The sequence below is a fragment of the Crinia signifera genome, unplaced genomic scaffold, assembly GCF_055691185.1.
Source record: "Crinia signifera unplaced genomic scaffold, ASM5569118v1 HAP2_SCAFFOLD_135, whole genome shotgun sequence".
NCBI lineage: Eukaryota > Metazoa > Chordata > Amphibia > Anura > Myobatrachidae > Crinia > Crinia signifera.
Window position 1 is genome coordinate 61,334 of NW_028142028.1, and position 27,570 is coordinate 88,903.

Below are 27,570 nucleotides of genomic sequence, written 5' to 3' on the forward strand. Positions count from 1 at the left end.
TTTCACACCGCTGTACCCTTTCACATTCGATTGGGGTGTGAAAACCGGAATCTGGGAATAACTTGTACGCAGCTATGTGCCTGGAGGGTAAAATCTGGAACCTGTGATGAAATGTTCCTGACTTAGCAAGGTGCTTGGGGGTTGAAGCCGGAACCGACGGATGAGATGTTCTGGCCGTGACGAGGTGCTTTTGGAAGTGAAAGCTGGAACCGACGCATGAGATGTTCTGGCCGCGACGGTATGCTTTTGGGAGTGAAAGCCGGAACCGACGCATGAGATGTTCTGGCACGCGACGAGGTGCTTTTGGGAGTGAAAGCCGGAACCGACGCAAGGAATGTTCCGGTCGCGGCGTGTGAGTTACTTATTTTCTACAAAAGTAGGTGAAAATTGTTATTTCTACCTACTTTGGTAAAAAAAATGTGATCATTTATAGGCCCCATATACCACTTTCACACCGCTGTACCCTTTCACATTAGATTAAGGTGTGAAAGCCGGAAACCGACGCATGAGATGTTTTGGCCGTGACGAGGATCTTTTGGGAGTGAAAGCCGGAACCGACGCATGAGATGTTCTGGCCTGCGACGAGGTACTTTTGGGCGTGAAAGCCGGAACCGGTGCAGGAAATGTTATAACACTTGATTGGGGTGTGAAAACTGGATCTGGCGAATAACTTGTCCATATGCAGCTATGTGCCTGGAGGGTAAAAGCTGGAACCTGTGAATGAAATGTTCCCACCTTGGCAAGGTGCTTGGGAGGGGTTGAAGCCTGAACCGACGTATGAGATATTCTGGCTGCGACAAGGTGCTTTTGGGGGTGAAAGTTGGAACCGGCGCAATAAATGTTCTGGCTGCGGCGTGGTGTTTGGGGGTGAAAGCCGGAAGCGGCACATGAAATGTTCCGGACGCGTTGAGGTGCTTTGGAGAGGTGCCAGATCCGGAGCATGAGATTGTCATGCTTTTGCGATGGGCTTGAAGGCGGGTGAAAGCCTAAACTGGCGCATGAGATGTTCCAGGCACTGTGAGGTGCTTTGGGGGGTGATAGTCCCTGACAGCTCCTCAAGACTGGCTGCTGCAGAGCACATACCCGGGGACCTGCTCAGTTTGTAAAACTGAGTAACGGGTCCACAGTTAAGGGTCTAATATGTGCTGTAGCATGTATTTGCAATCACTGGGGCAGGAACTGATAAGGATGACTTGTGTTGTCTGTATAGTACTGCATTTATGTGTGTTACGATGTAAGACACATTATTAATAAATATGCATGTATGTCATGAACATATTATCGCGCCTCCTTCTTCTTTTTTTCAGGTAGACCTTCTCCACGAATGAATTGTGATGTCAACTACTTACCCAGCTACGTCTCTGGACTACTGTGACATCATTTTTACTACAGCATATTCCAAACGTCAAATTGCAGGAGCAGCTACCCACAACAGGTAAGCAGGCGCGATAATATCTTCCTGGCATACATGTATATTTATCAAATATGTATGGTCTTCCTTAAATTATGTTTAAAGTTTGATGAATTGAGGTCCTTATATTATTTTATGCAGACAGCGAGCCAAATCAGGGCTGATATCAGTGCGGGAGATAGCAGTGATATTGTCTGCATTGCTTTTTTATTGAATGTCAGTAATACTTTTTTCTACTAAAGTAGGTGAAAATAATAATTTTCACCTACTTTGGTAAAAAAAAAAAGTGATAATTTATAGGCCCCATATACCACTTTCACACCGCTGTACCCTTTCACATTTGATTGGGGTGTGAAAACCGGAACCGGCGAATAGCTTGTTATGTACGCGGCTATGTGCCTGGAGGGTAAAAGCTGGAACCTGTGAATGAAATGTTCCCACCTGGGCAAGGTGCTTGGGGGGTAAAGCCGGAACCGACGGATGAGATGTTCTGGCCACGACGAGGTGCTTTTGGGAGTGAAAGCCAGAACCGACGCATGAGATGTTCTGGCCTGCGACGAGATGCTTTTGGTAATGAAAGCTGGAACCGACACAGAAAATGTTCCGGCTGCGGCGTGATGGTTGGGGGGTGAAAGCCAAAAACGGAGCATGAGATGTTTCGGCCGCTGTGACGTACTTATTTTCTACAAAAGTAAGTGAAAATGATCAATTTCACCTACTTTGGTAGAAATTAAGTGATAATATATAGTCCCCATAAACCACTTTCACACCACTGTACCCTATCACACTTGATTGGGATGTGAAAACTGGATCCGGCAAATAACTTGTCCATATGCAGCTATGTGCCTGGAGGGTGAAAGCTGGAACCTGTGAATGAAATGTCACCGCCTTGGCAAGGTGCTTTTGTGGGTGAAACCTGGAACCGGCACAAGAAATGTTCCAGCGCGATGGTTGGGCAGTGAAAGCCGGAACCGGCGCATGAGATGTACCGACTGCTGCAAGGTACTTATTTTCTACAAAAGTAGGTGAAAATTGTTATTTTCACCTCCTTTGGTAAAAAAAAAGTGATAATTTTTAGACCCCATATACCACTTTCACACCGCTGTACCCTTTCACATTCGATTGGGGTATGAAAACCGGAATCTGGGAATAACTTGTACGCAGCTATGTGCCTGGAGGGTGTAATCTGGAACCTGTGATGAAATGTTCCTGACTTAGCAAGGTGCTTGGGGGTTGAAGCCGGAACCGACGGATGAGATGTTCTGGCCGTGACGAGGTGCTTTTGGAAGTGAAAGCTGGAACCAACGTATGAGATGTTCTGGCCGCGACGGGATGCTTTTGGGAGTGAAAGCCAGAACCGACGCATGAGATGTTCTGGACACGACGGGATGCTTTTGGGAGTGAAAGCCGGAACCGACGCATAAGATGTTCTGGCCTGCGATGAGATGCTTTTGGGAATGAAAGCTGGAACCGACGCAGAAAATGTTCCGGCTGCGGCGTGATGGTTGGGGGGTGAAAGCCAAAAACGGAGCATGAGATGTTTCGGCCGCTGTGTGGTACTTATTTTCTACAAAAGTTAGTGAAAATGATAAATTTCACCTACTTTGGTAGAAATGAAGTGATAATATATAGTCCCCATAAACCACTTTCACACCACTGTACCCTATCACACTTGATTGGGATGTGAAAACTGGATCCGGCAAATAACTTGTCCATATGCAGCTATGTGCCTGGAGGGTGAAAGCTGGAACCTGTGAATGAAATGGTACTGCCTTGGCAAGGTGCTTTTGTGGGTGAAACCTGGAACCGGTGAAAGGAATGTTCCAGTAGCGGCGTGGTGGTTTGGCGGTGAAAGCCGAAACCGGCGCATGAGATGTACCGGCTGCTGTGAGGTACTTATTTTCTACAAAAGTAGGTGAAAATTGTTATTTCCACCTTCTTTGGTAAAAAAAATGTGATCATTTATAGGCCCCATATATTACTTTCACACCGCTGTACCCTTTCACATTCGATTGGGGTGTGAAAATCGGAACCTGGGAATAATTTGTTCCATACACGGCTATGTGCCTGGAGGGTAAAAGCTGGAACCTGTGAATGAAATGTTCCCGACTTGGCAAGGTGCTTGGGGGGTTAAGCCAGAACCGACGGATGAGATGTTCTGGCCACGACGAGGTGCTTTTAGGAGTGAAAGCCAGAATCGACGCATGAGATGTTCTGGACGCGACGGGATGCTTTTGGGAGTGAAAGCCGGAACCGACGCAGAAAATGTTCCGGCCACGGCGTAATGGTTGAGTGGTGAAAGCCAAAAACGGAGCATGAGATGTTCCGGCCGCTGTGACGTTCTTATTTTCTACAAAAGTAAGTGAAAATGATCATTTTCACCTACATTGGCAGAAATGAAGTGATAATATATAGGCCCCATATATCACTTTCACACCATTGTACCCTATCACACTTGATTGGGATGTGGAAACTGGATCCGGCGAATAACTTGTCCATACAGTATGCAGCTATGTGCCTGGAGGGTGAAAGCTGGAACCTGTGAATGAAATGTCACCGCCTTGGCAAGGTGCTTGGTGGTAAAACCGGAACCGACGGATGAGATGTTCTGGCCGCGGCGAGGTGTTTTTGGAACTGAAAGCTGGAACCGACGCATGAGATGTTCTGGACGCGACGGGATGCTTCTGGGAGTGAAAGCCGGAACCGCCGCAGAAAATGTTCTGGCCACGGCGTAATGGTTGGGGGATGAAAGCCAAAAACAGTATGAGATGTTCCAGCCACTGTGAGGTACTTATTTTCTATAAAAGTAAGTGAAAATGATCATTTTCACCTACATTGGTAGAAATGAAGTGATAATATATAGGCCCCATATATCACTTTCACACCATAGTACCCTATCACACTTGATTGGGATGTGGAAACTGGATCCGGCGAATAACTTGTCCATATGCAGCTATGTGCCTGGAGGGTGAAAGCTGGAACCTGTGAATGAAATGTCACCGCCTTGGCAAGGTGCTTTTGTGGGTGAAACCTGGAACCGGCACAAGAAATGTTCCTGCGTGATGGTTGGGCAGTGAAAGCCAGAACCGGCGCATGAGATGTACCGACTGCTGCAAGGTACTTATTTTCTACAAAAGTAGGTGAAAATTGTTATTTTCACCTGCTTTGGTAAAAGAAAAGTGATAATTTTTAGACCCCATATACCACTTTCACACCGCTGTACCCTTTCACATTCGATTGGGGTGTGAAAACCGGAATCTGGGAATAACTTGTACGCAGCTATGTGCCTGGAGGGTAAAATCTGGAACCTGTGATGAAATGTTCCTGACTTAGCAAGGTGCTTGGGGGTTGAAGCCGGAACCGACGGATGAGATGTTCTGGCCGTGACGAGGTGCTTTTGGAAGTGAAAGCTGGAACCGACGCATGAGATGTTCTGGCCGCGACGGTATGCTTTTGGGAGTGAAAGCCGGAACCGACGCATGAGATGTTCTGGCACGCGACGAGGTGCTTTTGGGAGTGAAAGCCGGAACCGACGCAAGGAATGTTCCGGTCGCGGCGTGTGAGTTACTTATTTTCTACAAAAGTAGGTGAAAATTGTTATTTCTACCTACTTTGGTAAAAAAAATGTGATCATTTATAGGCCCCATATACCACTTTCACACCGCTGTACCCTTTCACATTAGATTAAGGTGTGAAAGCCGGAAACCGAAGCATGAGATGTTTTGGCCGTGACGAGGATCTTTTGGGAGTGAAAGCCGGAACCGACGCATGAGATGTTCTGGCCTGCGACGAGGTGCTTTTGGGAGTGAAAGCCGGAACCGGTGCAGGAAATGTTATAACACTTGATTGGGGTGTGAAAACTGGATCTGGCGAATAACTTGTCCATATGCAGCTATGTGCCTGGAGGGTAAAAGCTGGAACCTGTGAATGAAATGTTCCCACCTTGGCAAGGTGCTTGGGAGGGGTTGAAGCCTGAACCGACATATGAGATATTCTGGCTGCGACGAGGTGCTTTTGGGGGTGAAAGTTGGAACCGACGCAATAAATGTTCTGGCCGCGGCGTGGTGTTTGGGGGTGAAAGCCGGAAGCGGCGCATGAAATGTTCCGGACTCGTTGAGGTGCTTTGGAGAGGTGCCAGATCCGGAGCATGAGATTGTCATGCTTTTGCGATGGGCTTGAAGGCGGGTGAAAGCCTAAACTGGCGCATGAGATGTTCCAGGCACTGTGAGGTGCTTTGGGGGGTGATAGTCCCTGACAGCTCCTCAAGACTGGCTGCTGCAGAGCACATACCCGGGGACCTGCTCAGTTTGTAAAACTGAGTAACGGGTCCACAGTTAAGGGTCTAATATGTGCTGTAGCATGTATTTGCAATCACTGGGGCAGGAACTGATAAGGATGACTTGTGTTGTCTGTATAGTACTGCATTTATGTGTGTTACGATGTAAGACACATTATTAATAAATATGCATGTATGTCATGAACATATTATCGCGCCTCCTTCTTCTTTTTTTCAGGTAGACCTTCTCCACGAATGAATTGTGATGTCAACTACTTACCCAGCTACGTCTCTGGACTACTGTGACATCATTTTTACTACAGCATATTCCAAACGTCAAATTGCAGGAGCAGCTACCCACAACAGGTAAGCAGGCGCGATAATATCTTCCTGGCATACATGTATATTTATCAAATATGTATGGTCTTCCTTAAATTATGTTTAAAGTTTGATGAATTGAGGTCCTTATATTATTTTATGCAGACAGCGAGCCAAATCAGGGCTGATATCAGTGCGGGAGATAGCAGTGATATTGTCTGCATTGCTTTTTTATTGAATGTCAGTAATACTTTTTTCTACTAAAGTAGGTGAAAATAATAATTTTCACCTACTTTGGTAAAAAAAAAAAAGTGATAATTTATAGGCCCCATATACCACTTTCACACCGCTGTACCCTTTCACATTTGATTGGGGTGTGAAAACCGGAACCGGCGAATAGCTTGTTATGTACGCGGCTATGTGCCTGGAGGGTAAAAGCTGGAACCTGTGAATGAAATGTTCCCACCTGGTCAAGGTGCTTGGGGGGTAAAGCCGGAACCGACGGATGAGATGTTCTGGCCACGACGAGGTGGTTTTGGGAGTGAAAGCCAGAACCGACGCATGAGATGTTCTGGCCTGCGACGAGATGCTTTTGGGAATGAAAGCTGGAACCGACGCAGAAAATGTTCCGGCTGCGGCGTGATGGTTGGGGGGTGAAAGCCAAAAACGGAGCATGAGATGTTTCGGCCGCTGTGACGTACTTATTTTCTACAAAAGTAAGTGAAAATGATCAATTTCACCTACTTTGGTAGAAATGAAGTGATAATATATAGTCCCCATAAACCACTTTCACACCACTGTACCCTATCACACTTGATTGTTACATAGTTACATAGTAGGTAAGGCTGAAAAAAGACTTGCGTCCATCTAGTTCAACCTGGTATAGATATCCATTGCTGATTTGGTTGGTTCTGGTATTTTACAGACAAATTATATTTCTTATTTGTACCCATGGATGTTTTTCTCCAGTAAATGTTTGTCCAACTTTGCCTTGAACGCATTTAATGAGCCAGCCGTTACCACCTCTCTGGGAAGAGAGTTCCAGAGTTTGACTGTTCTGACCGTAAAGAAATTCTTTCTACTAGCTGAATGAAATCTTTTTTCTTCTAATCTATACTCATGCCCTCGCGTCCTAGATTCCTTTCTAGTAGAAAATAGGGTGTGTGACAGTTCCTTATATTGGCCCTTTATATACTTGTACATGTTGAGCATGTCCCCCCTTAAACGTCTCTTTTCTAATGTAAATAGTCCCAAATTGCTTAATCTCTCCCCGTAGCTTAAATTCTCCATTCCCCTAATAAGCTTTGTTGCTCGCCTTTGGACTTTTTCTAATTCTATGATGTCCTTTTTATAGTGTGGGGCCCAGAACTGTACTCCGTACTCTAGGTGAGGTCTCACCAATGCTTTATATAGTGGCATAATCACCCTTGAGTCCCTAGTTTCCATTCCCCTCTTAATACATGCCAGAATTTTGTTGGCCTTTTTTGTAGCTACATTACAATGGGCACTACATCCTAGATTGCTGTCTATTTGGACTCCTAGATCCTTTTCAAGTATGGAATTACCCAGTTCCTCTCCGCTAAGGTTGTAACTTGCACACTGGTTGTGTCTCCCAAGGTGCATAACCTTACATTTATCTACATTGAACCTCATCTTCCATTTTTTTGCCCACTCATCTAGAATTGCAAGATCATTTTGAAGCATGGTGACATCTTCTGGTGATTTGATGACTTTGCTAAGTTTTGTATCGTCCGCAAAGATGGATACATTGCTGAGTAACCCTATCCCAATATCGTTAATAAAAATGTTAAACAAAATGGGCCCCAAAACCGAACCCTGGGGCACTCCACTTAGTACCGGTATCATATCTGATACGGCACCATTCACAACCACTCTTTGTTCTCTATTACATAGCCAATTCCCTACCCATCTGCAGATATTTTCACCCAATCCTAGGTTCTCCATTTTATTAATCAATCTCTTGTGTGGGACAGTATCAAATGCTTTAGCAAAATCTAGGAAAATCACATCTACAGCATTTTCATTATCGAGGTTTTTGCTAACCTCTTCATAGAACCCTAGTAGATTAGTTTGGCATGAACGATTTTTCACGAACCCATGTTGGTTAGTACTGAGTAGAAGGTGATGATCTAAATATTCCTGGATACCATCCCTTAAAAATCCTTCAAATAGTTTACCCACAATTGATGTTAAACTAACGGGTCTGTAATTAGCTGGATCTTCCTTTTTTCCTTTTTTGAATATTGGCACTACCTCTGCTATTCTCCAATCTTTTGGTACTATACCTGACGATAGTGACTTGCTAAAGATATAATGTAGGGGGGTAGCTAGTTCATCCCTTAATTCCATTAATACCCTCGGATGAATCCCATCTGGCCCTGGTGACTTATTTGTTTTGAGTTTGCTTAGCCTCAGTATTATTTCTTTCGGCGTGAAATCCACAATGAGATCTGGCTTATTTGTCCCGTTTGTGGTAAATGTTCGTTCCACAGTCTGCTCTCCCTTAGTAAATACTGATGAGAAGAACTCATTTAACAGTTTTGCTTTCCCCTTGTCCTCAGTAACACTTTTTCCACTAGTATCAGTTAGTGGGCCTATGTTTTCCTTAATTAAACGTTTACTATTTATGTATTTAAAAAATTTCTTTGGGTTGTTTTTGCTTTCAGTGGCTATGCACTCTTCATATAATATTTTAGCTGCTTTGATTACCCCTTTACAAGTTTTGTTTGATTCTTTGTATTTTGCGAATGCCTCCTCATTCAAGTTATTTTTATAGAATTTAAAGGCTCTGGTTTTATTGTTGATAGCTGACCTTACTTCTTTGTCCAACCATGGTGGCTTTTTTTTGTTGAATTTACCTTTAGTTACTTTAGGAATGTATTCAATAGTTAGTGAATCAAGCACCTTTTTTAGAGTATCCCACATTTCCTCTGCATTTTTTCCCTCCATAACCGTTTCCCACCCAATTCCTGTTAGGGCTTCCCTGAATAATTCAAAGTTCGCTTTTCTGAAGTTTAGTATTTTTGCAGATCCTTTTTGATGTAATTTACTGAAGTTGATTTCCAGTGAAACCATATTGTGATCACTATTCCCTAATTGTTCAATTACTTTTGTGTTTGAAACTAAGTCTGTGTTATTTGTTAATACTAAGTCCAAGAGCGCCTCATCACGAGTTGGAGTTTCTACCGTTTGTGTAATAAACTGGTCTTTAAGTAAGCTTAAGAACCCATTGCTTCTTGCTGATTTACCTGTTTCGTTTTCCCAATCAATGTCGGGTAAATTAAAATCCCCCATAATTAATACCTGACCCTGATTTGATGCTTGTTTGATTTGGTTTAAAAGAAGAGACTCTTCCCTTTCATTTATATTTGGTGGTCTATAGCATACCCCTATTATAAATTTGTTTTTTGGTTTCTTATTATTGTCGGTTATCTCTGCCCACACTGTCTCCGAGTTGTCGTCTTCCAGGTCTGTGCTCATATTTTTCTCACATGATGTTAAGTTATTATTTACATATAGGCACACACCCCCGCCCCTTCTATTTTCCCTGTCTTTCCTGTAGAGTGTATATCCCTCCATGTTTAATGCCCAGTCATGCGACTCATTACACCATGTTTCTGTAATACCAATGATGTCGTAGTCATCCCTACTGATCACCGTTTCAAGCTCCCCGATTTTACTCACTAAGCTTCTTGCATTAGCCAGTAAGCATTTTAATTTATGTTTATTTTTAGATATGGCTCTAATATTGTGATTAGTTTCACCCCAGGACCCATTTGAATTCTTTACTAGCTTCCTCTTTCCCCTCTCCCCTTCAATAGACTCTCTACAGGCCTCCTCACCATGCACACTGCCTGCCCTCTCCATAGTTCCGGGAATTCTTCCTCTGTCATTCCCTTCTTCCCGTATACTAAGATCATCTGTACCTAAGAACTGTAATGGGGTAACGTGACTGTTACAACATAACATTTTATTACATGACATTCCTGATGTGGGATGTGAAAACTGGATCCGGCAAATAACTTGTCCATATGCAGCTATGTGCCTGGAGGGTGAAAGCTGGAACCTGTGAATGAAATGTCACCGCCTTGGCAAGGTGCTTTTGTGGGTGAAACCTGGAACCGGCACAAGAAATGTTCCAGCGCGATGGTTGGGCAGTGAAAGCCGGAACCGGCGCATGAGATGTACCGACTGCTGCAAGGTACTTATTTTCTACAAAAGTAGGTGAAAATTGTTATTTTCACCTCCTTTGGTAAAAAAAAGTGATAATTTTTAGACCCCATATACCAATTTCACACCGCTGTACCCTTTCACATTCGATTGGGGTGTGAAAACCGGAATCTGGGAATAACTTGTACGCAGCTATGTGCCTGGAGGGTAAAATCTGGAACCTGTGATGAAATGTTCCTGACTTAGCAAGGTGCTTGGGGGTTGAAGCCGGAACCGACGGATGAGATGTTCTGGCCACGACGAAGTGCTTTTGGGAGTGAAAGCCAGAACCGACGCATGAGATGTTCTGGCCTGCGACGAGATGCTTTTGGGAATGAAAGCTGGAACCGACGCAGAAAATGTTCCGGCTGCGGCGTGATGGTTGGAGGGTGAAAGCCAAAAACGGAGCATGAGATGTTTCGGCCGCTGTGACGTACTTATTTTCTACAAAAGTAAGTGAAAATGATCAATTTCACCTACTTTGGTAGAAATGAAGTGATAATATATAGTCCCCATAAACCACTTTCACACCACTGTACCCTATCACACTTGATTGGGATGTGAAAACTGGATCCGGCAAATAACTTGTCCATATGCAGCTATGTGCCTGGAGGGTGAAAGCTGGAACCTGTGAATGAAATGTCACCGCCTTGGCAAGGTGCTTTTGTGGGTGAAACCTGGAACCGGCACAAGAAATGTTCCAGCGCGATGGTTGGGCAGTGAAAGCCGGAACCGGCGCATGAGATGTACCGACTGCTGCAAGGTACTTATTTTCTACAAAAGTAGGTGAAAATTGTTATTTTCACCTCCTTTGGTAAAAAAAAGTGATAATTTTTAGACCCCATATACCACTTTCACACCGCTGTACCCTTTCACATTCGATTGGGGTGTGAAAACCGGAATCTGGGAATAACTTGTACGCAGCTATGTGCCTGGAGGGTAAAATCTGGAACCTGTGATGAAATGTTCCTGACTTAGCAAGGTGCTTGGGGGTTGAAGCCGGAACCGACGGATGAGATGTTCTGGCCGTGACGAGGTGCTTTTGGAAGTGAAAGCTGGAACCAACGTATGAGATGTTCTGGCCGCGACGGGATGCTTTTGGGAGTGAAAGCCAGAACCGACGCATGAGATGTTCTGGACACGACGGGATGCTTTTGGGAGTGAAAGCCGGAACCGACGCATAAGATGTTCTGGCCTGCAATGAGATGCTTTTGGGAATGAAAGCTGGAACCGACGCAGAAAATGTTCCGGCTGCGGCGTGATGGTTAGGGGGTGAAAGCCAAAAACGGAGCATGAGATGTTTCGGCCGCTGTGTGGTACTTATTTTCTACAAAAGTTAGTGAAAATGATAAATTTCACCTACTTTGGTAGAAATGAAGTGATAATATATAGTCCCCATAAACCACTTTCACACCACTGTACCCTATCACACTTGATTGGGATGTGAAAACTGGATTCGGCAAATAACTTGTCCATATGCAGCTATGTGCCTGGAGGGTAAAAGCTGGAACCTGTGAATGAAATGTTCCCACCTGGGCAAGGTGCTTGGGGGGTAAAGCCGGAACCGACGGATGAGATGTTCTGGCCACGACGAGGTGCTTTTGGGAGTGAAAGCCAGAACCGACGCATGAGATGTTCTGGCCTGCGACGAGATGCTTTTGGGAATGAAAGCTGGAACCGACGCAGAAAATGTTCCGGCTGCGGCGTGATGGTTGGGGGGTGAAAGCCAAAAACGGAGCATGAGATGTTTCGGCCGCTGTGACGTACTTATTTTCTACAAAAGTAAGTGAAAATGATCAATTTCACCTACTTTGGTAGAAATGAAGTGATAATATATAGTCCCCATAAACCACTTTCACACCACTGTACCCTATCACACTTGATTGGGATGTGAAAACTGGATCCGGCAAATAACTTGTCCATATGCAGCTATGTGCCTGGAGGGTGAAAGCTGGAACCTGTGAATGAAATGTCACCGCCTTGGCAAGGTGCTTTTGTGGGTGAAACCTGGAACCGGCACAAGAAATGTTCCAGCGCGATGGTTGGGCAGTGAAAGCCGGAACCGGCGCATGAGATGTACCGACTGCTGCAAGGTACTTATTTTCTACAAAAGTAGGTGAAAATTGTTATTTTCACCTCCTTTGGTAAAAAAAAGTGATAATTTTTAGACCCCATATACCACTTTCACACCGCTGTACCCTTTCACATTTGATTGGGGTGTGAAAACCGGAATCTGGGAATAACTTGTACGCAGCTATGTGCCTGGAGGGTAAAATCTGGAACCTGTGATGAAATGTTCCTGACTTAGCAAGGTGCTTGGGGGTTGAAGCCGGAACCGACGGATGAGATGTTCTGGCCGTGACGAGGTGCTTCTGGAAGTGAAAGCTGGAACCAACGTATGAGATGTTCTGGCCGCGACGGGATGCTTTTGGGAGTGAAAGCCAGAACCGACGCATGAGATGTTCTGGACACGACGGGATGCTTTTGGGAGTGAAAGCCGGAACCGACGCATAAGATGTTCTGGCCTGCAATGAGATGCTTTTGGGAATGAAAGCTGGAACCGACGCAGAAAATGTTCCGGCTGCGGCGTGATGGTTAGGGGGTGAAAGCCAAAAACGGAGCATGAGATGTTTCGGCCGCTGTGTGGTACTTATTTTCTACAAAAGTTAGTGAAAATGATAAATTTCACCTACTTTGGTAGAAATGAAGTGATAATATATAGTCCCCATAAACCACTTTCACACCACTGTACCCTATCACACTTGATTGGGATGTGAAAACTGGATTCGGCAAATAACTTGTCCATATGCAGCTATGTGCCTGGAGGGTGAAAGCTGGAACCTGTGAATGAAATGGTACTGCCTTGGCAAGGTGCTTTTGTGGGTGAAACCTGGAACCGGTGAAAGGAATGTTCCAGTAGCGGCGTGGTGGTTTGGCGGTGAAAGCCGAAACCGGCGCATGAGATGTACCGGCTGCTGTGAGGTACTTATTTTCTACAAAAGTAGGTGAAAATTGTTATTTCCACCTTCTTTGGTAAAAAAAATTTGATCATTTATAGGCCCCATATATTACTTTCACACCGCTGTACCCTTTCACATTCGATTGGGGTGTGAAAATCGGACCCTGGAAATAATTTGTTCCGTACACGGCTATGTGCCTGGAGGGTAAAAGCTGGAACCTGTGAATGAAATGTTCCCGACTTGGCAAGGTGCTTGGGGGGTTAAGCCAGAACCGACGGATGAGATGTTCTGGCCACGACGAGGTGCTTTTAGGAGTGAAAGCCAGAACCGACGCATGAGATGTTCTGGACGCGACGGGATGCTTTTGAGAGTGAAAGCCGGAACCGACGCAGAAAATGTTCCGGCCACGGCGTAATGGTTGAGGAGTGAAAGCCAAAAACGGAGCATGAGATGTTCCGGCCGCTGTGACGTTCTTATTTTCTACAAAAGTAAGTGAAAATTATCATTTTCACCTACATTGGCAGAAATGAAGTGATAATATATAGGCCCCATATATCACTTTCACACCATTGTACCCTATCACACTTGATTGGGATGTTTGAACTGGATCCGGCGAATAACTTACAGTCGATACAGTATGCAGCTATGTGCCTGGAGGGTGAAAGCTGGAACCTGTGAATGAAATGTCACCGCCTTGGCAAGGTGCTTGGGGGTAAAGCCGGAACCGACGGATGAGATGTTCTGGCCGCGGCGAGGTGTTTTTGGAACTGAAAGCTGGAACCGACGCATGAGATGTTCTGGACGCGACGGGATGCTTCTGGGAGTGAAAGCCGGAACCGACGCAGAAAATGTTCTGGCCACGGCGTAATGGTTGGGGGATGAAAGCCAAAAACAGTATGAGATGTTCCAGCCACTGTGAGGTACTTATTTTCTATAAAAGTAAGTGAAAATTATCATTTTCACCTACATTGGTAGAAATGAAGTGATAATATATAGGCCCCATACATCACTTTCACACCATTGTACCCTATCACACTTGATTGGGATGTGGAAACTGGATCCAGCGAATAACTTGTCCATATGCAGCTATGTGCCTGGAGGGTGAAAGCTGGAACCTGTGAATGAAATGTCACCGCCTTGGCAAGGTGCTTTTGTGGGTGAAACCTGGAACCGGCACAAGAAATGTTCCGGCGTGATGGTTGGGCAGTGAAAGCCAGAACCGGCGCATGAGATGTACCGACTGCTGCAAGGTACTTATTTTCTACAAAAGTAGGTGAAAATTGTTATTTTCACCTGCTTTGGTAAAAGAAAAGTGATAATTTTTAGACCCCATATACCACTTTCACACCGCTGTACCCTTTCACATTCGATTGGGGTGTGAAAACCGGAATCTGGGAATAACTTGTACGCAGCTATGTGCCTGGAGGGTAAAATCTGGAACCTGTGATGAAATGTTCCTGACTTAGCAAGGTGCTTGGGGGTTGAAGCCGGAACCGACGGATGAGATGTTCTGGCTGTGACGAGGTGCTTTTGGAAGTGAAAGCTGGAACCAACGCATGAGATGTTCTGGACGCGACGGGATGCTTTTGGGAGTGAAAGCCGGAACCGACGCATAAGATGTTCTGGCCTGCGACGAGATGCTTTTGGGAATGAAAGCTGGAACCGACGCAGAAAATGTTCCGGCTGCGGCGTGATGGTTGGGGGGTGAAAGCCAAAAACGGAGCATGAGATGTTTCGGCCGCTGTGTGGTACTTATTTTCTACAAAAGTAAGTGAAAATGATAAATTTCACCTACTTTGGTAGAAATGAAGTGATAATATATAGTCCCCATAAACCACTTTCACACCACTGTACCCTATCACACTTGATTGGGATGTGAAAACTGGATCCGGCAAATAACTTGTCCATATGCAGCTATGTGCCTGGAGGGTGAAAGCTGGAACCTGTGAATGAAATGTCACCGCCTTGGCAAGGTGCTTTTGTGGGTGAAACCTGGAACCGGCACAAGAAATGTTCCAGCGCGATGGTTGGGCAGTGAAAGCCGGAACCGGCGCATGAGATGTACCGACTGCTGCAAGGTACTTATTTTCTACAAAAGTAGGTGAAAATTTTTATTTTCACCTGCTTTGGTAAAAGAAAAGTGATAATTTTTAGACCCCATATACCACTTTCACACCGCTGTACCCTTTCACATTCGATTGGGGTGTGAAAACCGGAATCTGGGAATAACTTGTACGCAGCTATGTGCCTGGAGGGTAAAATCTGGAACCTGTGATGAAATGTTCCTGACTTAGCAAGGTGCTTGGGGGTTGAAGCCGGAACCGACGGATGAGATGTTCTGGCCGTGACGAGGTGCTTTTGGAAGTGAAAGCTGGAACCGACGCATGAGATGTTCTGGCCGCGACGGTATGCTTTTGGGAGTGAAAGCCGGAACCGACGCATGAGATGTTCTGGCACGCGACGAGGTGCTTTTGGGAGTGAAAGCCGGAACCGACGCAAGGAATGTTCCGGTCGCGGCGTGTGAGTTACTTATTTTCTACAAAAGTAGGTGAAAATTGTTATTTCTACCTACTTTGGTAAAAAAAATGTGATCATTTATAGGCCCCATATACCACTTTCACACCGCTGTACCCTTTCACATTAGATTAAGGTGTGAAAGCCGGAAACCGACGCATGAGATGTTTTGGCCGTGACGAGGATCTTTTGGGAGTGAAAGCCGGAACCGACGCATGAGATGTTCTGGCCTGCGACGAGGTACTTTTGGGCGTGAAAGCCGGAACCGGTGCAGGAAATGTTATAACACTTGATTGGGGTGTGAAAACTGGATCTGGCGAATAACTTGTCCATATGCAGCTATGTGCCTGGAGGGTAAAAGCTGGAACCTGTGAATGAAATGTTCCCACCTTGGCAAGGTGCTTGGGAGGGGTTGAAGCCTGAACCGACGTATGAGATATTCTGGCTGCGACAAGGTGCTTTTGGGGGTGAAAGTTGGAACCGGCGCAATAAATGTTCTGGCTGCGGCGTGGTGTTTGGGGGTGAAAGCCGGAAGCGGCACATGAAATGTTCCGGACGCGTTGAGGTGCTTTGGAGAGGTGCCAGATCCGGAGCATGAGATTGTCATGCTTTTGCGATGGGCTTGAAGGCGGGTGAAAGCCTAAACTGGCGCATGAGATGTTCCAGGCACTGTGAGGTGCTTTGGGGGGTGATAGTCCCTGACAGCTCCTCAAGACTGGCTGCTGCAGAGCACATACCCGGGGACCTGCTCAGTTTGTAAAACTGAGTAACGGGTCCACAGTTAAGGGTCTAATATGTGCTGTAGCATGTATTTGCAATCACTGGGGCAGGAACTGATAAGGATGACTTGTGTTGTCTGTATAGTACTGCATTTATGTGTGTTACGATGTAAGACACATTATTAATAAATATGCATGTATGTCATGAACATATTATCGCGCCTCCTTCTTCTTTTTTTCAGGTAGACCTTCTCCACGAATGAATTGTGATGTCAACTACTTACCCAGCTACGTCTCTGGACTACTGTGACATCATTTTTACTACAGCATATTCCAAACGTCAAATTGCAGGAGCAGCTACCCACAACAGGTAAGCAGGCGCGATAATATCTTCCTGGCATACATGTATATTTATCAAATATGTATGGTCTTCCTTAAATTATGTTTAAAGTTTGATGAATTGAGGTCCTTATATTATTTTATGCAGACAGCGAGCCAAATCAGGGCTGATATCAGTGCGGGAGATAGCAGTGATATTGTCTGCATTGCTTTTTTATTGAATGTCAGTAATACTTTTTTCTACTAAAGTAGGTGAAAATAATAATTTTCACCTACTTTGGTAAAAAAAAAAAGTGATAATTTATAGGCCCCATATACCACTTTCACACCGCTGTACCCTTTCACATTTGATTGGGGTGTGAAAACCGGAACCGGCGAATAGCTTGTTATGTACGCGGCTATGTGCCTGGAGGGTAAAAGCTGGAACCTGTGAATGAAATGTTCCCACCTGGGCAAGGTGCTTGGGGGGTAAAGCCGGAACCGACGGATGAGATGTTCTGGCCACGACGAGGTGCTTTTGGGAGTGAAAGCCAGAACCGACGCATGAGATGTTCTGGCCTGCGACGAGATGCTTTTGGTAATGAAAGCTGGAACCGACACAGAAAATGTTCCGGCTGCGGCGTGATGGTTGGGGGGTGAAAGCCAAAAACGGAGCATGAGATGTTTCGGCCGCTGTGACGTACTTATTTTCTACAAAAGTAAGTGAAAATGATCAATTTCACCTACTTTGGTAGAAATGAAGTGATAATATATAGTCCCCATAAACCACTTTCACACCACTGTACCCTATCACACTTGATTGGGATGTGAAAACTGGATCCGGCAAATAACTTGTCCATATGCAGCTATGTGCCTGGAGGGTGAAAGCTGGAACCTGTGAATGAAATGTCACCGCCTTGGCAAGGTGCTTTTGTGGGTGAAACCTGGAACCGGCACAAGAAATGTTCCAGCGCGATGGTTGGGCAGTGAAAGCCGGAACCGGCGCATGAGATGTACCGACTGCTGCAAGGTACTTATTTTCTACAAAAGTAGGTGAAAATTGTTATTTTCACCTCCTTTGGTAAAAAAAAAGTGATAATTTTTAGACCCCATATACCACTTTCACACCGCTGTACCCTTTCACATTCGATTGGGGTATGAAAACCGGAATCTGGGAATAACTTGTACGCAGCTATGTGCCTGGAGGGTGTAATCTGGAACCTGTGATGAAATGTTCCTGACTTAGCAAGGTGCTTGGGGGTTGAAGCCGGAACCGACGGATGAGATGTTCTGGCCGTGACGAGGTGCTTTTGGAAGTGAAAGCTGGAACCAACGTATGAGATGTTCTGGCCGCGACGGGATGCTTTTGGGAGTGAAAGCCAGAACCGACGCATGAGATGTTCTGGACACGACGGGATGCTTTTGGGAGTGAAAGCCGGAACCGACGCATAAGATGTTCTGGCCTGCGATGAGATGCTTTTGGGAATGAAAGCTGGAACCGACGCAGAAAATGTTCCGGCTGCGGCGTGATGGTTGGGGGGTGAAAGCCAAAAACGGAGCATGAGATGTTTCGGCCGCTGTGTGGTACTTATTTTCTACAAAAGTTAGTGAAAATGATAAATTTCACCTACTTTGGTAGAAATGAAGTGATAATATATAGTCCCCATAAACCACTTTCACACCACTGTACCCTATCACACTTGATTGGGATGTGAAAACTGGATCCGGCAAATAACTTGTCCATATGCAGCTATGTGCCTGGAGGGTGAAAGCTGGAACCTGTGAATGAAATGGTACTGCCTTGGCAAGGTGCTTTTGTGGGTGAAACCTGGAACCGGTGAAAGGAATGTTCCAGTAGCGGCGTGGTGGTTTGGCGGTGAAAGCCGAAACCGGCGCATGAGATGTACCGGCTGCTGTGAGGTACTTATTTTCTACAAAAGTAGGTGAAAATTGTTATTTCCACCTTCTTTGGTAAAAAAAATGTGATCATTTATAGGCCCCATATATTACTTTCACACCGCTGTACCCTTTCACATTCGATTGGGGTGTGAAAATCGGAACCTGGGAATAATTTGTTCCATACACGGCTATGTGCCTGGAGGGTAAAAGCTGGAACCTGTGAATGAAATGTTCCCGACTTGGCAAGGTGCTTGGGGGGTTAAGCCAGAACCGACGGATGAGATGTTCTGGCCACGACGAGGTGCTTTTAGGAGTGAAAGCCAGAATCGACGCATGAGATGTTCTGGACGCGACGGGATGCTTTTGGGAGTGAAAGCCGGAACCGACGCAGAAAATGTTCCGGCCACGGCGTAATGGTTGAGTGGTGAAAGCCAAAAACGGAGCATGAGATGTTCCGGCCGCTGTGACGTTCTTATTTTCTACAAAAGTAAGTGAAAATGATCATTTTCACCTACATTGGCAGAAATGAAGTGATAATATATAGGCCCCATATATCACTTTCACACCATTGTACCCTATCACACTTGATTGGGATGTGGAAACTGGATCCGGCGAATAACTTGTCCATACAGTATGCAGCTATGTGCCTGGAGGGTGAAAGCTGGAACCTGTGAATGAAATGTCACCGCCTTGGCAAGGTGCTTGGTGGTAAAACCGGAACCGACGGATGAGATGTTCTGGCCGCGGCGAGGTGTTTTTGGAACTGAAAGCTGGAACCGACGCATGAGATGTTCTGGACGCGACGGGATGCTTCTGGGAGTGAAAGCCGGAACCGCCGCAGAAAATGTTCTGGCCACGGCGTAATGGTTGGGGGATGAAAGCCAAAAACAGTATGAGATGTTCCAGCCACTGTGAGGTACTTATTTTCTATAAAAGTAAGTGAAAATGATCATTTTCACCTACATTGGTAGAAATGAAGTGATAATATATAGGCCCCATATATCACTTTCACACCATAGTACCCTATCACACTTGATTGGGATGTGGAAACTGGATCCGGCGAATAACTTGTCCATATGCAGCTATGTGCCTGGAGGGTGAAAGCTGGAACCTGTGAATGAAATGTCACCGCCTTGGCAAGGTGCTTTTGTGGGTGAAACCTGGAACCGGCACAAGAAATGTTCCTGCGTGATGGTTGGGCAGTGAAAGCCAGAACCGGCGCATGAGATGTACCGACTGCTGCAAGGTACTTATTTTCTACAAAAGTAGGTGAAAATTGTTATTTTCACCTGCTTTGGTAAAAGAAAAGTGATAATTTTTAGACCCCATATACCACTTTCACACCGCTGTACCCTTTCACATTCGATTGGGGTGTGAAAACCGGAATCTGGGAATAACTTGTACGCAGCTATGTGCCTGGAGGGTAAAATCTGGAACCTGTGATGAAATGTTCCTGACTTAGCAAGGTGCTTGGGGGTTGAAGCCGGAACCGACGGATGAGATGTTCTGGCCGTGACGAGGTGCTTTTGGAAGTGAAAGCTGGAACCGACGCATGAGATGTTCTGGCCGCGACGGTATGCTTTTGGGAGTGAAAGCCGGAACCGACGCATGAGATGTTCTGGCACGCGACGAGGTGCTTTTGGGAGTGAAAGCCGGAACCGACGCAAGGAATGTTCCGGTCGCGGCGTGTGAGTTACTTATTTTCTACAAAAGTAGGTGAAAATTGTTATTTCTACCTACTTTGGTAAAAAAAATGTGATCATTTATAGGCCCCATATACCACTTTCACACCGCTGTACCCTTTCACATTAGATTAAGGTGTGAAAGCCGGAAACCGAAGCATGAGATGTTTTGGCCGTGACGAGGATCTTTTGGGAGTGAAAGCCGGAACCGACGCATGAGATGTTCTGGCCTGCGACGAGGTGCTTTTGGGAGTGAAAGCCGGAACCGGTGCAGGAAATGTTATAACACTTGATTGGGGTGTGAAAACTGGATCTGGCGAATAACTTGTCCATATGCAGCTATGTGCCTGGAGGGTAAAAGCTGGAACCTGTGAATGAAATGTTCCCACCTTGGCAAGGTGCTTGGGAGGGGTTGAAGCCTGAACCGACATATGAGATATTCTGGCTGCGACGAGGTGCTTTTGGGGGTGAAAGTTGGAACCGACGCAATAAATGTTCTGGCCGCGGCGTGGTGTTTGGGGGTGAAAGCCGGAAGCGGCGCATGAAATGTTCCGGACTCGTTGAGGTGCTTTGGAGAGGTGCCAGATCCGGAGCATGAGATTGTCATGCTTTTGCGATGGGCTTGAAGGCGGGTGAAAGCCTAAACTGGCGCATGAGATGTTCCAGGCACTGTGAGGTGCTTTGGGGGGTGATAGTCCCTGACAGCTCCTCAAGACTGGCTGCTGCAGAGCACATACCCGGGGACCTGCTCAGTTTGTAAAACTGAGTAACGGGTCCACAGTTAAGGGTCTAATATGTGCTGTAGCATGTATTTGCAATCACTGGGGCAGGAACTGATAAGGATGACTTGTGTTGTCTGTATAGTACTGCATTTATGTGTGTTACGATGTAAGACACATTATTAATAAATATGCATGTATGTCATGAACATATTATCGCGCCTCCTTCTTCTTTTTTTCAGGTAGACCTTCTCCACGAATGAATTGTGATGTCAACTACTTACCCAGCTACGTCTCTGGACTACTGTGACATCATTTTTACTACAGCATATTCCAAACGTCAAATTGCAGGAGCAGCTACCCACAACAGGTAAGCAGGCGCGATAATATCTTCCTGGCATACATGTATATTTATCAAATATGTATGGTCTTCCTTAAATTATGTTTAAAGTTTGATGAATTGAGGTCCTTATATTATTTTATGCAGACAGCGAGCCAAATCAGGGCTGATATCAGTGCGGGAGATAGCAGTGATATTGTCTGCATTGCTTTTTTATTGAATGTCAGTAATACTTTTTTCTACTAAAGTAGGTGAAAATAATAATTTTCACCTACTTTGGTAAAAAAAAAAAAGTGATAATTTATAGGCCCCATATACCACTTTCACACCGCTGTACCCTTTCACATTTGATTGGGGTGTGAAAACCGGAACCGGCGAATAGCTTGTTATGTACGCGGCTATGTGCCTGGAGGGTAAAAGCTGGAACCTGTGAATGAAATGTTCCCACCTGGTCAAGGTGCTTGGGGGGTAAAGCCGGAACCGACGGATGAGATGTTCTGGCCACGACGAGGTGGTTTTGGGAGTGAAAGCCAGAACCGACGCATGAGATGTTCTGGCCTGCGACGAGATGCTTTTGGGAATGAAAGCTGGAACCGACGCAGAAAATGTTCCGGCTGCGGCGTGATGGTTGGGGGGTGAAAGCCAAAAACGGAGCATGAGATGTTTCGGCCGCTGTGACGTACTTATTTTCTACAAAAGTAAGTGAAAATGATCAATTTCACCTACTTTGGTAGAAATGAAGTGATAATATATAGTCCCCATAAACCACTTTCACACCACTGTACCCTATCACACTTGATTGTTACATAGTTACATAGTAGGTAAGGCTGAAAAAAGACTTGCGTCCATCTAGTTCAACCTGGTATAGATATCCATTGCTGATTTGGTTGGTTCTGGTATTTTACAGACAAATTATATTTCTTATTTGTACCCATGGATGTTTTTCTCCAGTAAATGTTTGTCCAACTTTGCCTTGAACGCATTTAATGAGCCAGCCGTTACCACCTCTCTGGGAAGAGAGTTCCAGAGTTTGACTGTTCTGACCGTAAAGAAATTCTTTCTACTAGCTGAATGAAATCTTTTTTCTTCTAATCTATACTCATGCCCTCGCGTCCTAGATTCCTTTCTAGTAGAAAATAGGGTGTGTGACAGTTCCTTATATTGGCCCTTTATATACTTGTACATGTTGAGCATGTCCCCCCTTAAACGTCTCTTTTCTAATGTAAATAGTCCCAAATTGCTTAATCTCTCCCCGTAGCTTAAATTCTCCATTCCCCTAATAAGCTTTGTTGCTCGCCTTTGGACTTTTTCTAATTCTATGATGTCCTTTTTATAGTGTGGGGCCCAGAACTGTACTCCGTACTCTAGGTGAGGTCTCACCAATGCTTTATATAGTGGCATAATCACCCTTGAGTCCCTAGTTTCCATTCCCCTCTTAATACATGCCAGAATTTTGTTGGCCTTTTTTGTAGCTACATTACAATGGGCACTACATCCTAGATTGCTGTCTATTTGGACTCCTAGATCCTTTTCAAGTATGGAATTACCCAGTTCCTCTCCGCTAAGGTTGTAACTTGCACACTGGTTGTGTCTCCCAAGGTGCATAACCTTACATTTATCTACATTGAACCTCATCTTCCATTTTTTTGCCCACTCATCTAGAATTGCAAGATCATTTTGAAGCATGGTGACATCTTCTGGTGATTTGATGACTTTGCTAAGTTTTGTATCGTCCGCAAAGATGGATACATTGCTGAGTAACCCTATCCCAATATCGTTAATAAAAATGTTAAACAAAATGGGCCCCAAAACCGAACCCTGGGGCACTCCACTTAGTACCGGTATCATATCTGATACGGCACCATTCACAACCACTCTTTGTTCTCTATTACATAGCCAATTCCCTACCCATCTGCAGATATTTTCACCCAATCCTAGGTTCTCCATTTTATTAATCAATCTCTTGTGTGGGACAGTATCAAATGCTTTAGCAAAATCTAGGAAAATCACATCTACAGCATTTTCATTATCGAGGTTTTTGCTAACCTCTTCATAGAACCCTAGTAGATTAGTTTGGCATGAACGATTTTTCACGAACCCATGTTGGTTAGTACTGAGTAGAAGGTGATGATCTAAATATTCCTGGATACCATCCCTTAAAAATCCTTCAAATAGTTTACCCACAATTGATGTTAAACTAACGGGTCTGTAATTAGCTGGATCTTCCTTTTTTCCTTTTTTGAATATTGGCACTACCTCTGCTATTCTCCAATCTTTTGGTACTATACCTGACGATAGTGACTTGCTAAAGATATAATGTAGGGGGGTAGCTAGTTCATCCCTTAATTCCATTAATACCCTCGGATGAATCCCATCTGGCCCTGGTGACTTATTTGTTTTGAGTTTGCTTAGCCTCAGTATTATTTCTTTCGGCGTGAAATCCACAATGAGATCTGGCTTATTTGTCCCGTTTGTGGTAAATGTTCGTTCCACAGTCTGCTCTCCCTTAGTAAATACTGATGAGAAGAACTCATTTAACAGTTTTGCTTTCCCCTTGTCCTCAGTAACACTTTTTCCACTAGTATCAGTTAGTGGGCCTATGTTTTCCTTAATTAAACGTTTACTATTTATGTATTTAAAAAATTTCTTTGGGTTGTTTTTGCTTTCAGTGGCTATGCACTCTTCATATAATATTTTAGCTGCTTTGATTACCCCTTTACAAGTTTTGTTTGATTCTTTGTATTTTGCGAATGCCTCCTCATTCAAGTTATTTTTATAGAATTTAAAGGCTCTGGTTTTATTGTTGATAGCTGACCTTACTTCTTTGTCCAACCATGGTGGCTTTTTTTTGTTGAATTTACCTTTAGTTACTTTAGGAATGTATTCAATAGTTAGTGAATCAAGCACCTTTTTTAGAGTATCCCACATTTCCTCTGCATTTTTTCCCTCCATAACCGTTTCCCACCCAATTCCTGTTAGGGCTTCCCTGAATAATTCAAAGTTCGCTTTTCTGAAGTTTAGTATTTTTGCAGATCCTTTTTGATGTAATTTACTGAAGTTGATTTCCAGTGAAACCATATTGTGATCACTATTCCCTAATTGTTCAATTACTTTTGTGTTTGAAACTAAGTCTGTGTTATTTGTTAATACTAAGTCCAAGAGCGCCTCATCACGAGTTGGAGTTTCTACCGTTTGTGTAATAAACTGGTCTTTAAGTAAGCTTAAGAACCCATTGCTTCTTGCTGATTTACCTGTTTCGTTTTCCCAATCAATGTCGGGTAAATTAAAATCCCCCATAATTAATACCTGACCCTGATTTGATGCTTGTTTGATTTGGTTTAAAAGAAGAGACTCTTCCCTTTCATTTATATTTGGTGGTCTATAGCATACCCCTATTATAAATTTGTTTTTTGGTTTCTTATTATTGTCTGTTATCTCTGCCCACACTGTCTCCGAGTTGTCGTCTTCCAGGTCTGTGCTCATATTTTTCTCACATGATGTTAAGTTATTATTTACATATAGGCACACACCCCCGCCCCTTCTATTTTCCCTGTCTTTCCTGTAGAGTGTATATCCCTCCATGTTTAATGCCCAGTCATGCGACTCATTACACCATGTTTCTGTAATACCAATGATGTCGTAGTCATCCCTACTGATCACCGTTTCAAGCTCCCCGATTTTACTCACTAAGCTTCTTGCATTAGCCAGTAAGCATTTTAATTTATGTTTATTTTTAGATATGGCTCTAATATTGTGATTAGTTTCACCCCAGGACCCATTTGAATTCTTTACTAGCTTCCTCTTTCCCCTCTCCCCTTCAATAGACTCTCTACAGGCCTCCTCACCATGCACACTGCCTGCCCTCTCCATAGTTCCGGGAATTCTTCCTCTGTCATTCCCTTCTTCCCGTATACTAAGATCATCTGTACCTAAGAACTGTAATGGGGTAACGTGACTGTTACAACATAACATTTTATTACATGACATTCCTGATGTGGGATGTGAAAACTGGATCCGGCAAATAACTTGTCCATATGCAGCTATGTGCCTGGAGGGTGAAAGCTGGAACCTGTGAATGAAATGTCACCGCCTTGGCAAGGTGCTTTTGTGGGTGAAACCTGGAACCGGCACAAGAAATGTTCCAGCGCGATGGTTGGGCAGTGAAAGCCGGAACCGGCGCATGAGATGTACCGACTGCTGCAAGGTACTTATTTTCTACAAAAGTAGGTGAAAATTGTTATTTTCACCTCCTTTGGTAAAAAAAAGTGATAATTTTTAGACCCCATATACCAATTTCACACCGCTGTACCCTTTCACATTCGATTGGGGTGTGAAAACCGGAATCTGGGAATAACTTGTACGCAGCTATGTGCCTGGAGGGTAAAATCTGGAACCTGTGATGAAATGTTCCTGACTTAGCAAGGTGCTTGGGGGTTGAAGCCGGAACCGACGGATGAGATGTTCTGGCCACGACGAAGTGCTTTTGGGAGTGAAAGCCAGAACCGACGCATGAGATGTTCTGGCCTGCGACGAGATGCTTTTGGGAATGAAAGCTGGAACCGACGCAGAAAATGTTCCGGCTGCGGCGTGATGGTTGGAGGGTGAAAGCCAAAAACGGAGCATGAGATGTTTCGGCCGCTGTGACGTACTTATTTTCTACAAAAGTAAGTGAAAATGATCAATTTCACCTACTTTGGTAGAAATGAAGTGATAATATATAGTCCCCATAAACCACTTTCACACCACTGTACCCTATCACACTTGATTGGGATGTGAAAACTGGATCCGGCAAATAACTTGTCCATATGCAGCTATGTGCCTGGAGGGTGAAAGCTGGAACCTGTGAATGAAATGTCACCGCCTTGGCAAGGTGCTTTTGTGGGTGAAACCTGGAACCGGCACAAGAAATGTTCCAGCGCGATGGTTGGGCAGTGAAAGCCGGAACCGGCGCATGAGATGTACCGACTGCTGCAAGGTACTTATTTTCTACAAAAGTAGGTGAAAATTGTTATTTTCACCTCCTTTGGTAAAAAAAAGTGATAATTTTTAGACCCCATATACCACTTTCACACCGCTGTACCCTTTCACATTCGATTGGGGTGTGAAAACCGGAATCTGGGAATAACTTGTACGCAGCTATGTGCCTGGAGGGTAAAATCTGGAACCTGTGATGAAATGTTCCTGACTTAGCAAGGTGCTTGGGGGTTGAAGCCGGAACCGACGGATGAGATGTTCTGGCCGTGACGAGGTGCTTTTGGAAGTGAAAGCTGGAACCAACGTATGAGATGTTCTGGCCGCGACGGGATGCTTTTGGGAGTGAAAGCCAGAACCGACGCATGAGATGTTCTGGACACGACGGGATGCTTTTGGGAGTGAAAGCCGGAACCGACGCATAAGATGTTCTGGCCTGCAATGAGATGCTTTTGGGAATGAAAGCTGGAACCGACGCAGAAAATGTTCCGGCTGCGGCGTGATGGTTAGGGGGTGAAAGCCAAAAACGGAGCATGAGATGTTTCGGCCGCTGTGTGGTACTTATTTTCTACAAAAGTTAGTGAAAATGATAAATTTCACCTACTTTGGTAGAAATGAAGTGATAATATATAGTCCCCATAAACCACTTTCACACCACTGTACCCTATCACACTTGATTGGGATGTGAAAACTGGATTCGGCAAATAACTTGTCCATATGCAGCTATGTGCCTGGAGGGTAAAAGCTGGAACCTGTGAATGAAATGTTCCCACCTGGGCAAGGTGCTTGGGGGGTAAAGCCGGAACCGACGGATGAGATGTTCTGGCCACGACGAGGTGCTTTTGGGAGTGAAAGCCAGAACCGACGCATGAGATGTTCTGGCCTGCGACGAGATGCTTTTGGGAATGAAAGCTGGAACCGACGCAGAAAATGTTCCGGCTGCGGCGTGATGGTTGGGGGGTGAAAGCCAAAAACGGAGCATGAGATGTTTCGGCCGCTGTGACGTACTTATTTTCTACAAAAGTAAGTGAAAATGATCAATTTCACCTACTTTGGTAGAAATGAAGTGATAATATATAGTCCCCATAAACCACTTTCACACCACTGTACCCTATCACACTTGATTGGGATGTGAAAACTGGATCCGGCAAATAACTTGTCCATATGCAGCTATGTGCCTGGAGGGTGAAAGCTGGAACCTGTGAATGAAATG

General features: G+C 44.8%; 1 long non-coding RNA gene across 4 annotated transcripts in view; it reads left to right on the plus strand.

The window, feature by feature from the left end:
* Positions 1 to 5,726, plus strand: part of LOC146053273 (uncharacterized) — a 29,779-nt gene extending 24,053 nt beyond the window's left edge. For 3 of the 4 annotated variants that reach the window (XR_014467711.1, XR_014467713.1, XR_014467712.1), the window contains exon 5: positions 1,308 to 5,726. This is a non-coding gene — a long non-coding RNA (uncharacterized LOC146053273). The remainder of the gene's footprint in view (positions 1 to 1,307) is intronic. The other variant, XR_014467714.1, reaches the window with a different exon arrangement.
* Positions 5,727 to 27,570: the final 21,844 nt, after the last annotated feature.